Source organism: Eubalaena glacialis, chromosome 20 (genome assembly GCF_028564815.1).
Source record: "Eubalaena glacialis isolate mEubGla1 chromosome 20, mEubGla1.1.hap2.+ XY, whole genome shotgun sequence".
Classification (NCBI taxonomy): Eukaryota; Metazoa; Chordata; class Mammalia; order Artiodactyla; family Balaenidae; genus Eubalaena; species Eubalaena glacialis.
In genome coordinates, this window is record NC_083735.1 from 11022481 (window position 1) to 11040018 (window position 17538).

Sequence of the window (17538 nt, forward strand, 5' to 3'; positions counted from 1 at the left end):
TGAGAGAAGGAAAACGCAGATTTCATCCATAGCTGCAGCAAAAGATCTAAGGACGTGAGGACCGCAAACCGCCTCGAAATAACACTCAGGGCAAAGCCAAATGGAGACTCCCGGTGTCTTGACGTCGCCTTGAATGCAGCCAGGGGTTGATTTTTGCAGCTGGATTCAATGGCCGGACCCCTCCCGGCCCAGGACGCCTTGATTCTCTGCTTAATTTCACACATGTTCTAAGGGGAGAAATGGACACGAAAGTCCAATCGTTTTTCTTCCTCCTTCAACTAAATCTTTAACAGTTTTGAGTGAAGGATTAATTTCTGAGGATGAAGGAGGAGGCTGACCGTTTCCTCAAGCCCTTTCGAGCCAGCGGGTCAGTAAACCCTTGGGTCTGGTCCGGATGCCTGCATCCTGCTTTGTTTTCTTTCTCTTTTCTGCTCTTCCTGTTTCCTCACACGCTGGTCTAAGAATGAGTGTGAACCACCAGGCCGTGAGAAGGCTGGTCCCGCACTCCTCAGCATCCTGTGAACCAAGGCCCCTGTTTATGGGTGTTCACGCCACCAATACCTGCCTGGATTCTTCCAGAACGGTCGCAGGAAAGCAAACCTCACTCGGGAAGCCACACTTTGCAGAAGCACCTTGCCGGTTCTCGGGGTCCCAGATGAGGCCCAGGGAAACCCCTTGGTGACACCCTAGCCGCACGGACGACACATGACACTCAGTGACGCCAACCGAGGCAGTTCACCCTCTCGGAGAGAAACTGCAGTGCGGTTTCCAAACATTTACGACAGACACGTTCAGACCACAAGGGTCGGGGAACTCGAGTCCCAGAGAAACTGGGACAGTAAGTGGACGACCAAACCTTTCTCCACGGGGAGACATGCCGGCTCCTGAGAGCGAACATAAAACGACTGCTTCCGTTTCAGTCAACAAACCCTCAACCAACACCTGCCACATCCTGGTCTGCAAAGTCACAACAAGGGGACACGCATGCACACGTGCACGGCCACGTGACCGAGGTGTGTGTGCACACACACACATGCTCACACACGTGCACACACATGTACACAGAGGTGAGTGCACACACACATGCTCACACACGTGCACACACATGCACACAGAGGTGAGTGCACACACACATGCTCACACACGTGCACACACATGCACACAGAGGTGAGTGCACACACACACATGCTCACACACGTGCACACACATGCAGAGGTGAGTGCACACACACACATGCTCACACACGTGCACACACATGCACACAGAGGTGAGTGCCTGCGCACGCGCGCGCACACGCACACACACACACACACACGGAGGCCCAGGGGGCTGCAGGGAGGGAACAGGAGGGAGGACGGGAGGATTCGGGGCCTCAGAAGCACACAGAACGAGGGCGATGTCTGCTGCCGTGTCCTCTCCCAAGAAGTAAATCAAAATACCCGAGTGCGTATTTAACATCGCATTGGATTCACATCGGCTTCATGTGGCGCCAGGCCAGCAGTGACACGACACAGACACACGGACCACGTCCGCGGTGCTGAGCCTTAGGTGACGCCCGAGAAGGAAGCAGGTGGGGCCGCTGGGCGGCCCTGGACCCGGTGCCAGGACCCCACAGGCACTGCTGGGCAGGACAGACATGGGTCCGCAGGAGGAAGACAGTACGATGCCCGCCCTGCGAGGAAGCGAGGAAGCAGAAACTGGTCGGGGCTCCCGGGGCGATGAGGGCTCCCATGTTACTTTACATCCTCACCACCGATTGAGGACGGAGGCTCTGCCTCACTCCCCCAGCGTGAACCAGCCAAGTCCAGTGCAGTCCAGGGACCTGCCAGGTTGGTGAGAACAGGGCCCAAGTTGCCAGGGAGCTGGGCGTCAGAGCAGAGCACCCCCCACGCACCCCTCTGGGTGACCCCAGCACCGTGCCTCGCAGACACTGCTGGCACGTTGCCCTGGCTCGTCCAGAACAAGTGGGATGCACAGGCATGCGGGACCTGACGGCCACGTGGCTTTCCGTGTCTTACAGATTCGGGTTTCTCAATCACGTCATTTACTCACCTTAAAGCATGCTGGACAAGTCTCATTAATGCTATTTGTTTCTACTGAAAATGCACAAAACACAGTCAAATTGACTTCTCATTTCCCATTGCTAACGTGTGGGACAAAACAAAGAAAGACTATGCCTGTGCTTTTTCTTACTCTGATGCCTGATCCTATTAAACAACCACCGCTCCCCCTCAGGGCGCTCCCAGGATGCCAAGATGGACCTCGCAGCCGTCCTCGTCATCCTACCCGAGGCTGAGAAGCTGAGAGAGCACGGCTCCTGTCTCCAGAGGCAGAGCGGGACTGGAATCCAGGTCCCTGGTGCCTTGGTCTGTGTGTGTGACTGCGTATGAATTTCAGTCAGACCACGACACTCAGGGACTGTTTTCTTCCAAAATCAGCATCCATGGGAAACTGCCTTCCTGGAAGCTCACACACACACACAGGATCTGCCTCTGGATTTGGGGGACCTGGGTGTCCGTGATCTGAATTCCACTCCATGCAGGCATCACCCAGCACTGAAGTTTCAGCCCCTGGACCTCCCAGCAGCCCTAGGAAGCCTGCTCCCCGACACTGGGCACCTGCCGCCTCCTGGTTGCCCTACAGGTGTTTTTAGGGACAGGGGGAAGGCTGATCGGCCCACGACCGACCTCGGGATGGAGGACAAGTCTCGCTTTCACAAGCCTCCTCCCTGGCAGACGAGCAGCAGGAAATAATGCCAACCTGGGCTGCAGGGCCGTGGGGATTATCACTGTCATTTTCCAATTTAAGCATCCTAATGAGAGATTTCATTGTGCACTCAGGTTGTGGTTTCCAACAAAAAGATGACACATGCGGTAGAAGCAGCAGCCCGGAGAGACGGGCACAGAGATGGTCCCTGCAGTGCGGTTGTGACTCTGCCTCAGAGCCTGGGCGGCGACAGAAGTGCCCCAGTCACTTGATTTTTTTTTAATTTCATGGAAATAGCCTGAGTCTTTGCTCCAGCGAGGTTTCCAGCATCTTGGCCGTCTCTGCAGACCTGCAGGGAGAGCACCGTGGACGTGTGGACACTCTGAGGGACGGGACCCGCCGCCCCTCCCAGCATGTATTCCCTGAGCAGGGGATGCTCTGGGTCCTGAGGGTGAGGAAGGCAGCGCGCTCTCCACAAGGTCCTTTCCGCTGAGAAGCAGCACGACGAGTAAACAGGGGGCTGGGCGCCTGGACTCGGGAGCCAGTCCGGGGAGACCCTGCTCGGGTCCGACCCTCCGGCTGGACAAGCTCGGTGTCCTTGCTGTGACCCGATGTGACAGGGACATCTCTGCCGGCTGCCATGGAGCTGGGAGCAGACAGCACTGGGGTTGGTTCCCCAACTCCCACCCCAGCCTCCGCGCTGTCCAGTCACGAAAAGTTGGGGGACAGACTACAGGCTGAGCCTGCCCCCGACCCACCCAGCTGGGACCCGTCGAGTCCACGCACCAGAGACTGTGCCATGGTAGGTCAGGGGCACCCAGCGTCCCGCACGAGGGCTGGATGCCCACTCGGAGCCCAGCGGGAGCCAGTGCACCTCAAGCCCGGGGACAGAGCCTGGGGACAGAGCCCGGGGATGCGGGGAACGCAGGAATCCTCATGGCTCACGGCCGCTGGCGCTGGGTCCGCCGTTGCCTAAAACCACGAGCTTCCCAGCGACCTCACGTTAGGAAGGCTCTATCTCCACATGGAGATCCAGGAAGGAAGAACTGAAAGCTCACAGGACCTTACGGTATGAGTCCTGTTGGAAAGGCTCCATCTAAGTTTAACCAAACAAACTCCAGGGCAAAGCAAACACACCAACCCTTTTCACTGAACATTTTCATAGATTTTTAAGTAGACATAATGCTCACAGAAACAAGAAGGAAGGAAGGGAGTGGGGAGAGAGGGAGGGGAAAGAAAGAAAAGCACAGCTTCTCCCTAAGCCGTGCACAGAACTTAGCCGTCAGGGACGTCTATTTTGTGCTCATCGAATTTGGACCGCAAAGGGCACAGGAGTGCAGAGCACACATGGGGCCTCGCTGTGGGTGTGTCCTGGGTCCCATGTTTCTCTGCTCACGTCAGACTGAGGCCACTTCCATGGGGCCTCCTCACCTCCCCTCAGAAAGGAAAAAAGTGAATAGAAGTGATTTATTCCGTGTGGCAATGGCTATTACACAGCATCCAACCCACAGATGTTCACCTGCTCACCATCTTTTCCAAACGGTCCCCTGTCCAGGGGATCAACCCCTCAGAACTCCTGGCGGGGTGCTCACCTGGACGGAGGCTGGGAATCGTGCCCCTCCCCGCCCCAGGCAGCGCACCCCCTGCCATCCACACCCGCAATGCCTCGGCCCTGCTGCCCTGCCTGCAAATCTTTATGAACCAACTCCCTCCTGCATACTCCCGACCCGAACTCTCACCCTGCGAACAGCTCCCGGGTCACCTCTGCGTGTGTGTGTGGTGTGTGTGTGTCTCTGTCTCTCTGTGTCTCTCTCTCTCTGTATCTCTGTGTGTCTCTGTCTCTCCGTGTCTCTCTCTCTGTCTCTCTGTATCTCTGTGTCTCTCTGTGTGTGTCTCTCTGTCTCTGTATCTCTGTGTGTGTGTCTCTCTGTATCTCTGTGTGTGTGTGTCTGTCTCTCTGTGTTTCTCTGTCTGTGTCTGTCTCTGTATCTCTGTGTGTGTCTCTCTGTGTCTCTCTGTATCTCTGTGTGTATCTCTCTGTGTCTCTCTCTGTATCTCTGTGTGTGTGTCTATGTCTCTCTCTGTATCTGTGTGTATGTATCTCTCTGTGTCTCTGTCTCTGTATCTCTGTGTGTGTCTCTCTGTGTCTCTCTGTCTCTGTATCTCTGTGTGTGTGTCTCTCTGTGTCTCTCCCTCCCCCTGCTGCCCCCTCCCGCACTTGCCTGCTCTCTGCTCCCAGCCGGGAGGAATGGACACACTTGTTCCTCGGAAAGCCTGTCCCGGCCCTGTGGGGCTGCCGGGGCTTGGTGACAGGAGTAAATCCTGGGGCACCGGGACGGGGCGGGTAGCAGAGACGGGAGAGGTGGACACTGGGGGGTGGGATGGGGACCACAGCTGGAGGAGCGGCGCACAGACGGCCGGTGGGGATGCAGGTTTGGCTGAAAGTCTGAGGAAAGGGAGCCCCAGCTGACGAGAGGGGAGCGGCCTCCAGCCCCGCCGGCCTCCCCGGGATCCAGACTCCAGGAGGACAGGAGCACCATCACTCTTGTTCAGACAGAGACAGAAGGGAGAGAGACGGGGCGGTGACAGCTCCGCCCCGGTGGGTGTGCCCACCCCCTGGGGAGTCCACGTGGCTTGGGAGGGGGATACGGCCCTGGAGCCTCCCAGACACTGTCCCTGCAAACACCACAGGCCGCGACACACAGGCCCAAAAGAATGAACACGTGGAAGCTTGGCTGATGCCCAGGCCATAATCTGCACTTTTATGGGGTGAAAACATGCATTTAATTATTTATTAGGGCCTCCTAATAAGGAACAAAACCCAGAACTGTGCCTGACATGGGGTCTGCTTTCAGAAGAACACTTGTGGTGGGCAGGGGTGGACAAGGGGGAGGCGGAGGCGGAGGTGGGGCTGGGTCATGCCCCTGCCCCTCCTGCCCCCACTCTCCCTTACCTTCTCTGCCCCTCACTCTTCCATCCCTTAGACACCTGGACCACAGGCCTGGCCTGGCCCAGACCGGACTGGCCTGGACCGGACTGGCCTGGCCTGGACCAGACTGGCCTGGACCGGGCCAGCCTGGACTGGACTGACCTGGCCTGGACCGGACTGGCCTGGACCGGACCGGCCTGGCCTGGACCAGACTGGCCTGGACCGGACTGGCCTGGACTGGACTGGCCTGGACCGGACTGGCCTGCACTGCTGCTGTTCTGTGCCAGGTCCCTCCAGAATCCAGCAGGCCCTGCCCCCAGCCGCAGGTCCACATCAGCCGGGATGCATGCGCCCCGAGCCAGACTCAAGCATCAGGAAGACAGCTGCCCCACTGCCCCCCAAGGACCAAGGCACCCAGAGACTCACAGCACAAACACTTCACACCCCATGGACTCCTGAAGCCTGCCCGCATCCAAGGCCCCCAACACGGTTGTCCATGGCCACACAATCCAGCCCGAGAGCCTTCTCTCAAAACCTCAAAACCACCTAAACAAAAGCACAGTCGCTTCATTTCAAAACTTACCAAGGACGAAGTTAATTCTGTCTTTAATTGGCAGTGTCTTTGAGAAATGTTTTCATCAAAGAGGGTATTATATTCATAAAACAAAACAGGACAAAGTTACTCTTGCGAGAGGGTCATCACTGGACTGGCCTCTGCGTCTCCGCGTGTGACATTCTGTGCCCTCTCAGTCGGCTGGTAGGCATCTCTTCCTCCGATTAATTCTTGGGCTGCAGCTTGTCCTCTGTCTGTCCAGGCCTCCCTGTCACCTCCCCCGCCACACATGCCCCTCCAAGGACAGGCAGAGAGCACCCCAGCCGCTGGCAGTTCAGGACTTGACCAAGGACGCAGAGCAAACAGGCACCAAATCACCCCAAGGAATCAGGGGAGGAGGGCGGCAAGGAGAGGAGACGGCAGGAAACGCCCCACCCCTCCTCCTATGACCCAAACGCGCAGCAATTTCTTGCATGATGTAAATCCCAACTTTCAAAAACCATCCTTACAGACACGGACATCCAGCCTCAGGAATGGAAGGAACTTGGGAAAACCCTGGGGCTGACGTCCATCCCCCTGCCTTCCTTGCAGGGGCACCTGGGTCAAGGTCAAGGGTGACGGACTGTGAGGGCCCTGGCCGAGGGGCTCACATTCCAGCAGGAGTTCCCGTTATTTACAGGAAACACAATGAAATTCTTCCACAGAGAAGGAAGTGTGCTGTGCGAATGTGTAATTACATCAGTCGGATGCAGACGAAGCCACTGTCCCCGCAAAGCTCCCTGGAGCCTTTCATCACGCGTCCAGGGGCAGCAGCTCAGCCCAGGTGTGGGGCGGCCTGGCTCCACCTGGTCCCACCCTACAGACGCCGTCCCCTGGGATGCTGGCACTGCCCACACACCCAGCACTGGCTCGGGCCACACTGTGGACCACTTGGGGGCGGGAAGGAGGGCTGTGTCCAGGCAGCATCTGCAATCACATCTGCCCTGCTGCAGGGGGGCTGAGACTCCCCTAGGACGGGAGGAAGGAGGACAGAGCCGGAGCGCAGCCTCAGTGTGGGGAGCGGAGAGAGCTCTCCTGAGGAAGACTGAGGGGAGGGCAGGCAGAGGAGGCTGGCCTGAGGTGGGGACCTGTCCAGGGCAGAGCCTTGTCCTCAACTCAGAGGGCACCACGGAAGGTGTTTGATCAGGGACTGATGTGGCCAGAGTTGCCTTTTTAAAAGGTCACACTGGCATCAGGTGGACAGGGCATCAGGGAGGAGGGCCAGGTGGATGGAGGCCATCCCCCAGGAGGCGGTGGGGCAAGAGGTTCGGCTCATGACCACGATGATGACGGGAATGAGGAGGGGGAGGCACAGGAGACGGCACAGAAAGTGCAACTATGGCAGCCAAGCTACAGGGATGGGCGCCTTCTGTGAATTTTCCCGCTTTCTTCTGGTGGTTGATTAGCAGTTTCACACCATCGTGGTCAGAAAAGATGCTTGATATGATTTCAGTCTTCTTAAATGTATCAAGACTTGTTTTGTCGGCTAACGTGATCTATCCTGGAGAATGTTCCATGTGTGCTTGACAAAAATGTCCATTCTGCTGCTTTTGGATGGAATGTTCTGTACATATCTCATACAATTCACTAAAGTTGCAGAACATAAAGATGTCACAAGAAAAGAAAGTTATAAGCCAATATCCCTGATAAACACAGATTCAAGAATCCTCAACAAAATACTGGCAAACCAAATTCAACATTATGTTGAAAGGATTTATTCCAGGAATGCAAGGATGGTTCAACATCTGCAAATCCACCAATGTGATACACCATATTTTTTAAAAAAATGAAGGACGGGGCTTCCCTGGTGGCACAATGGTTAAGAATCTGCCTGCCAATACAGGCGACACAGGTTCGAGCCCTGGTCCGGAAGGATCCCACATGCCACGGGGCAATGAAGCCCATGCACCACAACTACTGAGCCCGCGCTCTAGAGCCCGCGAACCACAACTAGAAGCCCACGTACCTAGAGCCCATGCTCTGCAACGGGAGAGGCCACCGCAATGAGAAGCCCGCGCACCGCAGCAAAGAGTAGCCCCCACTCACTGCAACTAGAGAAAGCCCGCGCGCAGCAACGAAGACCCAACACAGCCAAAAATAAAATAAATTCTAAAAATATACAAAATAAAAAATAAATTTAAAAAGAAGGATAAAAATCATATTATCATCTCAACAGATGCAGAAAAAGCATTTGACAAAATTCAACACCCATTCAAAACAAAAATTCTCAACAAAGTGGGTGCAGAGGGAATGTGCCTCAACATAATAAAGGCCATTTATGACAAGCCCACATCTAACATCATATTCAAGAATGGAAAGCAGAAAACTTTTTCTCTAAGATCAGGAACAAGGCTAGGATGCCCACTCTCACCACTTTTATTCAAAATAGTATTGGAAGTCCTAGACAGAGCGATTAGGCAAGAAAAAGAAATAAAAGGCATCCAAATCAAAAGGAAAAAGTAAAACTGCCACTATTTGCTGACGACATTATATATAGAAAACCCTAAAGATTCCACCAAAAAAATTGTTAGAATAAACAAGTTCAGTAAAGTTGCAAGATACAAAATCAATATACAAAAATCTGTCGCATTTCTATATGCTAATAATGAACTGTCAGAAAGAGAAATTAAGAAAACAATCACATTTACAATTGCATCAAAAAGAAAAAAATCTAGGAAAAAATTTAACCAAGGAGGCGAAAGACCTATACACGGAAAACTATAAGACACTGATGAAAGAAACTGAAGAAGACACACATAAATAGAAAGATATTCTGTGCTCATGGACTGGATGAATTACTATCATTAAAATGTCTATACACTACTCAAAGCAATACACAGATTCAATATAATCTCTATCAAAATTCCAATGGTTTTTTCCACAAAAATAGAACAAACAATCCTTAAATTTGTATGGAAACACACAAATAGCCAAGAGAAAGAAGGGCAAAGCTGGAGGCATCACATTTCTTGACTTCAAACTGCATTGCAAAGCTATCGTAATCAAAACAGAATGGTACTGGCATAAAAATAGACACACAGATCAATGGAAAAGAACTGAGAGCCCAGAAATAAACCCATGTGTATATGGTCAATTAATCTGCAAGAAAGGAGGCAAGAACAGTCAAAGAGGAAAGGACAATCTCTTCGATGATTAGTGCAGGGAAAACGGGACAGCTATATGCAAAAGAATGAAACTGGGTCACTACCTTACACCATACACAAAAATTAACTCAAACTGGATTAAAGACATGAATGTACGGCCTGAAACCATAGATCGCCTAAAAGAAAACACAGGTGATAAAGTTCTTGACATCAGTCTTAGCGATGAGGTTTTGGATTTGACACCAAAAGCAAAGGTAACAAAAGCAAAAATAAACAAGCGAGACCACATCAAACTAAAAAGTTTCTGCACAGCAAAGGAAACCATCAACAAAGTGAAAAGACAACCTACAGAATGGGAGAAAATATCTGCAAATTATCTATCTAATACGGGGTTAATGTCCAAAATACATAAAGAACTCATACAACACAACAGCCGAAAAACAACCAATCTGATTTTTAAAAACATGGGCAGAACTGAATAGACATTTTTCCAAAGAAGAAATTCAAATGAAAAGATGCTCAACATCACTAATCATCAGGGAAATGCAAATCAAAACCACAGTGAGATATCACCTCAAACCTCTCAGAATGGACATCAAGACAGACAAGAAATAACAAGTGTTGGTGAGGATGTGGAGAAAAGGGAGCCCTCATGCACTGTTGGTGGGAATGTAAATTGGTGCAGCCACTATGGAGAACAGTATGGAGGTTCCTCAAAAATATAAAAAATAGAGCTACCATATGACCCAGCAATCCCACCTCTGGGTATTTATTCAAAGGAAATAAAAACAGGATATCACAAAGATATCTGTCCACGCCCCCCTCTCCTCCCCCTCCCTCCCTCCCTCCCTCCCTCCTCTCTCTCTCTCTCTCTCTCTCTCTCCCCCCCCACCATCTAATCCACCAGCAAACGCCGTCAGCTCCACCTTCAGAGCACATCCCCAATGAGGTGAGCCGTCTCTCCCTCCCTCCATGGCCACCATCCGTCTCTTGCCTGAGTTTCTGTAAAAGCCTCGTAACTGGCCTCCCTTCCCCCATTCCTGCTCCTCTGTAACCTTCTCAAGGCTGCACCCAGCAGGCCCCGTGAAAGCACAGTCGGTGCTCGCACCCCTTTCTGTCACTGTTTCCTCCCCAAGGTTGAGCCCTGCCTCAGCCTCCATCACTCAGCACTGCGGCCACCAGCCTTCCTGCTGCTCCCAACACACTCCTGCCGCAGGGCCCTTGCACGGGCTGCTCCTTCCGCCTGCAATGCTCTTGGGTGGACATGAGCGCAGCTGTCACTCTCCATCAGGTCCTCACTCGAACATCACCTTCCCGGTGAGGCCTTACCTGCCACCTTTGTGAGTAGCAGGCCCCTCCCGCCAGCATCCCCAGGCCTGTCTCCTGTTCTATTTCTATCATCATCTAAAGCACTATCTACTTTCCTGTCTATAGTCTCTCCCGGGCACAGGACACAAGCCCCATGAGAACAGGACCTGGCCCATCTGTTCACTGCCTACTCTTGGGACTGAGGGCACTTGGTACTCAGCACCCAGTAGGTGCTCACTAAATATCCATCAAATTAATAAATCCCTTCCAGATTTGCTGCATCATGTGACCACCTGCACCTCTTCCCATCTGTAAAAAGGTTGTTCCTTTTTTTTAAAGTTTAAGTACAAGAACTCGATTTTTTAAACGCATGAAAACAAAATGACATTGAATGTATTTCATCAGGGGAGAGACGGAGGCCGAAGGCGATGGCCTTAATTAGATTCCCTGCTGGAAGCTCCGGACAGACGGCAGGCGCGCCCAGGGAACGGGGCCATGGAGGACACCCAGGCGCCAGCAGGGAATGAGCTGTGGGCACAGCACACTGGTGTGAACCCTCCTCACCTCCCCCGGGGTCCTCACCCTCCTCCCACGAAGGTGGAGAAGGGGGCGGCTCTTCCGGGGCGAGCAGGAGACGAGGCAGGGTCCCGATGCCCTCCTGTCGGCCCAGACTGGCTGCAGCGGCTGCACACCCTGCAAACAATCTCTCTCCCCTGCAACTACCTGGGATTCGTTTCCCAAATACTTCTGTTGTCTGGCAAATGCTGCACCTTTCATTCCTTCCTATTAAATCACCAGGAGCAGCGCGTGTCTAAACGCTTTTCCAGAACAGAGGCCGGCGGCAGGCCCAGTGGGCTCCCTCCAGACCCCGGTTCTGGACCCGAGACGGGGACTCTGTCCTCCACAGACCCTGGACCCCAACAGCCTGAGTCTGATTTTAGTTCCAACTGAAAAGCGATCTAGGCCACGCCAGCCGGGGCAAGAACTCTGAGACGGAGGCCCATGCCCGGCACTGCTCTGGGAGAAGGGCCCCGCTGGCTGAGTCCCTGGCCACGCAGGTGACGTCCAGCCCAAGCTTCTCTGATGGACGTGAATCGGTGCCGCCCACGTGGCCACTTCCCAGCGACCTGCGGAGTCAAGTGCTTGAGAACAAAGCATGAGTCAACGTCTTATCACTTTTGCAGCAAGAGGGCCGGCCGGCCGGGGCCAGGGGCCAAGTCCACATCCTCGGGAGGGAGCAGGCGGCCAGCCCCACGACGAGCTCCAGCCCGGAGCAGGCGCCGCTACCCGGCCAGGCTCAGACCTGCACACACAGGGAGGGAAGAGACACGCCGGATTCCTGCCCTCAGAGCTCAGCGCTCCTCACCCAGAAGCAGGCTCTGGCTCCCAAAATGGGATCACGGTTAACTCTGGAATTCCTGGGCAGTACCTACAGTGGCCCACACCGGCATCCCATCCCCACCCCTAGGCAGATGCCTACACCTTCGAGCAGCCCTTGCAAGCCGCTGCTGAAGCAAGGCAGAGCCTGGCCCGAGGGCAGAGCAGCCAAGCGACTCCCCTACATCCTTCCGGGGGTCCAAGGCCTTCCAACCCCAGTGGAGACGGGCACTGAGCACAGCCTCAGCACAGACGCTACCCTTTCAGCTCAATGTTCTCCGTTCCTTGAAGTCACAAACCAGCTAAAGTCACCCCCCATCTTCCCTTCAGAGAAATAAGGCGAATAACAGAATAAAACACTAGGTGTGCACAGAACACTTTTATCAAAATAAAACTCCTCAGCTTTCCTGTACTGTCAGCTCCCATTCTCCACACCACCGAGAAATGACTCAAGTTCAAAGTTTGTATCTGTTTGACTTTGGAGTCTGAATGTCCACAGTGCTTTCTTAAAAAAAAAAAACAAAAAGATGATGTCCACACATGAAGCTCTGGTTCCCCACAGCCTGCTGGCCTCCAGCCCAAGAAAAAGAGCGAAACCACAGCCCAGGAAGCAAAGCCCTGCCCTCAGGACCCTGACACACCTCGCGTGTGAAAAGGTCCTCTGCTACATGTAGCTATCAGTGTACAGAGTATTCGGGCATCCTCACCTATTCCTTTTGTTTTCTTCCTAAATGCCCAGTTCAGGGTCACAGGTGACTCACTGAGTCAAGACCTTGGAGCCTCGGACAGGCCACCAGGTCAACAGCCCCCCCCCACCCCCGGTGGAAGGCTAGCTTAGCCATCTGTGTGGGAGCGCAAAGCATCACCCTCACCCACCCATGACCTTTCTTCACAGCTCCCTTTCCCAAGGGCACTGCAATGCTGGAGAAGCTTTTGGCGCTGCGTTTTACTTCAAAAAGTAATTTCTAGTATCATAACGTAGCTCATGGAAGAGAAACACTTTAAACCTAAAAAAAAATAAAAACTTTAAAAAAATCTTTTGAACGTTCTTTAATGAAACCATAAAACATCAACAACCCAGAGAAAGCACCTTCTACTAGCAGGTACGCATTACTTTCATGATATAAAGAAGAACAGGAAATGAAAGAATAACACCAGTGCCATGACTGCTCATTTTTATAATCAACGTTTTGAAACCGTGCACACAAAAACAAAGAAGCAGCAAAAACAAACTTTGATGTCTGGATCTTTGAAAAGCCTGATTTGGGAAGGAGAGACAATGAAGGGGGTTATGGTGGGTGGGGGCTGGTGGCAGATAAGAGGGTCCTTTGCCAGCCCTCCTGTGCCTCACTGCTCACAGCCATCACCCCAGAGCTGGCCCTGCCCCCCACCCGCAGACCTGCACGCCCCTCTGTACCGCAAAGCTCCCAGAACTTCCCCCCTCGTTTTTCTCAAATTACACTTCCAGAAGTCTTAACCGAGAGAGCAGTAATCCTACCCCATAAATGTTTAACATCTATGTTCCCCTTCTATCTTGTTTCACTCCACGTATGTTTCTACCTGTGCAAACTATGAATAATGTATGAAGTATACATGAATATGCTCTGAATATCCCAAGATGTGAATTTTTCATTGCAGCTTTTCTATCATGCCTTGTGCAATAAGAACATTGTATTTTTCAATAGGGGTCTATATTATTGATATTACAGAGTAATACAGCCAAACTCACAGCATTTTTATTTCGCTCTAACTTATGCAGAACATCCTTATTTTAAAATGCATTTCCACACACTTGCGTTCCAGCAATTTCCAAAGTGAGTAAACAAATTCTGTGGGGACCTGACTCCCCAGGGTGGGGTGAGCAGTTCCAGAACTCAGCCCAGGGTCCAAATTCCACCAGAACCCCTCGATCTCCAAGAATTCCCAAAGAGTGAAGAAGTTCTTCTAACCCCACCAGAAAAACTGCAGAGAAAACGCGGCATGTCAAAATATCAAGACGACAAATTTGGTAAAACGAGAAAGTCAAGTTCAACTTTTAAAAGATAAAAAGCTATTTTGAATAACTTTGGATTTTACCTCATCCCTAAATGTCTATAACTGCTTTGATAGAATCTGGCCTGTATGGAGAGACTAATCTATTATGAAATACCGCTTTCTATGAGTGACTTTTCTTATGGACATGAAATCAAGAAACCATAAAGAGTCATTGAGTCACCTAACTGCACATGTGGCCACTAAATCATATCCCAGGGCCAATCAAGTAAACACTCTGCGAGCTTAAGGGGTAAATTACATTTTAAAATTACACAGAGTATATCTCATCTTTCCATTATAATAAAAGTTATTTCCTAGAAAACAGATGTCCAAAATATATTTTTTAAGCAATAAATGAACAGTGAAAACGTTATCCCTCCCAATGTTCTACCTGGAGGGATATTAAGTAACGCTTGCACAAAATCCAGAACATTGATGACTACTTTATTTTTACTTTGTGGCTCAACCAAAGAAGAGCTAAAAATCCATTGCATTTTGAGTTAATAAGAATTTTTACCGCTAGTAACTGAAAAGAATATTACATTGCACCAAGTACGTCTGCTGCTTTCTCAGAATGTTCACGTCCTATTAAAAGCTGAAACATTTACTCAGATTTTTACGTTCAAACCCGAGGGTCTCCCAGAGGGGAGGTGTGGCCAGGTGGGGATGAGCAAGGCACCTGCCGACCACTGGCAGCACACCCGCTTCAGTCTCCCCAACAATGGTAGATGGGGGAGGGGGAGGAAACACGTACGGGATTTTTAAGTACAATAGTAATTATTTTCACCCTAAAGTGGGCCAAGGACTTTTTCCTCTATCGGAAAATATACGTGACTGCTCCCCACCTAAACACCCCAACTCGCCATTCCTCCTGCAACGTCAGTGCGGCCCCGGCCTGGGGTCCCTCCTGCACCCTCCTGACAGCCGGTGGGGTCTCGACCCTGCTCCCGTTACCGCCGGGACTCGCGGTAAATGGGGGCTGTCCCGGGCCTCAGCTCCGCCACCTGCACGGTCCGTGCCCGGGGGCAGGGTGCACCCCGAGTGGCCCTCGCACAGTCACCCAAAACCTGGGGCGGGCGGGCAGCCCGGACTTCAAGGAGCGGTGGGATCTGGCCAGTTCGGGGGAGTTAGGCAGAAGTTCAACTTTCAAAGGAAAAAAAGGAAACTCCGAATCCCCGCGATAGGTGGGCTCGCTGGAGGCGCAGTTCAAGGACCCCTGCCCGCCTCCCACCCGCTCTCACCCCGCGGGACCCCCACCCGCCATCCGCCCCCCGCCCGCGCTCAACCCACAGGACCCCCGCCCATTCCCGGCCCGCACTCACCCTGCAGCCGTGACAGGACCCCGGGCCGCCGTCCCTCCGAGGACCCCTCTCCCCTCCTCTTGTCGGCGGCCCCGGGATGCGCCCCGGCCCCGCCCACAGGGAGGCCGGCCCACCCGCACGCCGTGATTGGCCTCATTGGGCGGTGCCGGGCGCCCACTGGCTGCCGCGCCTGCCCGTTCCTCGGCGGCGCCCCGCCCCCGCGCCCGCGCATTCCTGCGGAGCCACGTGGCCACCCGCACCCCCCTCCTTCGGCTCAAAGCCCAGCCTCGCTGCGCCCACGTCGGCTGGGGGCGCCCGGCAGTACCCCTAGACCCGTGTCTTTTCCCCACGGAGCCCTCGGGCTGCTCACTCGTGGGCAGGGGGGGCGCCCGGCAGGACACCCCCGGACGCTCAGACCCCCATCTCTTCCCCGTGGAGCCCTCGGGCTGCGCGCGCGTGGGCAGAGTCCGCCGGGCAGATCACACCCCTAGATCTCCCCACCCACCTTGCTGTCCCCAGAGCACCCACCCCTTCCCTTCGCTCGCTGGCCCTGCCAGCAGGGGCGTTCCTGGCTCCTCAGAAGGTCAGCTGCCCCAAGGCCCGCCAAGTATTTGGAGTTTGGAAATGCAATGATTTCACACATTGCCGAGACAATTTTTAAAGCTTGCCTTTTACAGGAAAGCGCTCATTTTCACCTTTACCTTGACGGTGAACATGGGTTCTAGAATTCTGTATCTTGTAAGAGCCAAAAAGCAATGCTGTAAGAGGGAGAGCTTGACCCTGCGTTTTCACCCTTGGAATGGACAACGCTTATTGGGCCTAAAAAGCATCCTTATACTACGAGCCCATTTGAGGTTAAAAATCCACGCATATGCTTGGTTCCTCACAGAAGCGCCTAAGATAAACAAGAATTCCCTTCTGTGCTGTTGGAATTGTTTGCCAGGAGCACTTCTTTGTTTTATAATTTAAAAAAGGAAGCATATTATTGCTATAATTTCTGCTATAGGACAAAACTCGAGACAAAGCATCTTTAACAAGAATACAAACCAAAACGACAGCTGAAGAGTGTTGCCTGTTACCTGGTCAACAAGGTAAACAGATGAGTCATGCCCTAGGCTCCTCTCCCATCTCCTGCCCAAATCTCTCAATCATAGAAGTAATTTAAAGTCAGAACGTTAGAACTGCCAGACACCTTAAAGATCTAGGGTACCATTCACTAGCTTTATAGAAGGAAGACAATGTAGCTAAATGTCAGAAAGCTAATTTGAACATTAAGTGCCCTTAAAGCCCCCATGCTCTGTAAAATTTCTTTCCCTGCAAATTGTGACTCATATAAATCATAGCTACCATATAAAGACTACAATGGTTGGGAAAAAAATAATAGTAGGTAAGGGAATATTTTAGCAATGTTTATTATTAGCATTCTCTAATTTTATGGAAAAAGACTCAGCTGTTTTAAAATACTATTTCAGACCTATCTTAGAGCACCCTGGGAAGATACTAGAGCCTGAATCAATTGAAAAAGATACTTCCTCTCAGTGTCTTTAATAGCAGAAAAATTATTTGGGGTCTCTTTTCCTAGGGCTCTTTGAGTAGCTTATTCAAAGTTCTCCTACCCAATTTTCTTAGTAGCCACTGTGGACAGAGGTAGAAAGACCAAGTGAATCAGTTCTAGTTCACCACATAACAAGAAAATCCTGATACGTGTTGCGTTTCTGATCTAGTGGAGCAGAGATAAGAGGGAAATTATACTGTATATGGATGAAACAAGGGATTGGGAGTCGATTTGGGGATTCTATTTTGGTTTCTAACACTAACAAAATCCTGTGTGACTTACACAGGTCTCTGAGCTTCCATCTCACCATCTAGAAAATGTGACTAATAATATCTACATCATAGATAAGATGTTTAAAAGGGAGAACTATACAAAGAACGCAGTATGATGTCTGGGAAGAGTAGATGCTCACTAAGCCATAATATAATTTGGAACTAACTTTTTTTTTTCAGGAGCAAGAAAACATATTGAATCACTATTTCTAATAGATGGCTCACAAGTTCATTTTAAGAAACTTAAGGCAGTTCAGGAGGCTGCTATTGTCATCATTTTTCACTCAGAAATCATGTTATTTTGGACCATGGGGACAATACAGTAGCAGCATCATAACTAGAAGCACAGAGTGCAGCTTC

The 17538-nt window shown here is 51.9% G+C and overlaps 1 protein-coding gene across 3 annotated transcripts in view; it reads right to left on the bottom strand.

Annotated features, from left to right (window-relative positions):
• Window positions 1-15454, bottom strand: part of ARHGEF10 (Rho guanine nucleotide exchange factor 10) — an 85107-nt gene extending 69653 nt beyond the window's left edge. For all 3 annotated transcript variants that reach the window (XM_061177631.1, XM_061177630.1, XM_061177629.1), the window contains exon 1: window positions 15373-15454. The gene's annotated coding sequence lies outside the window, so the exon portion shown is untranslated. The remainder of the gene's footprint in view (window positions 1-15372) is intronic.
• Between the last annotated feature and the right edge of the window lie 2084 nt (window positions 15455-17538).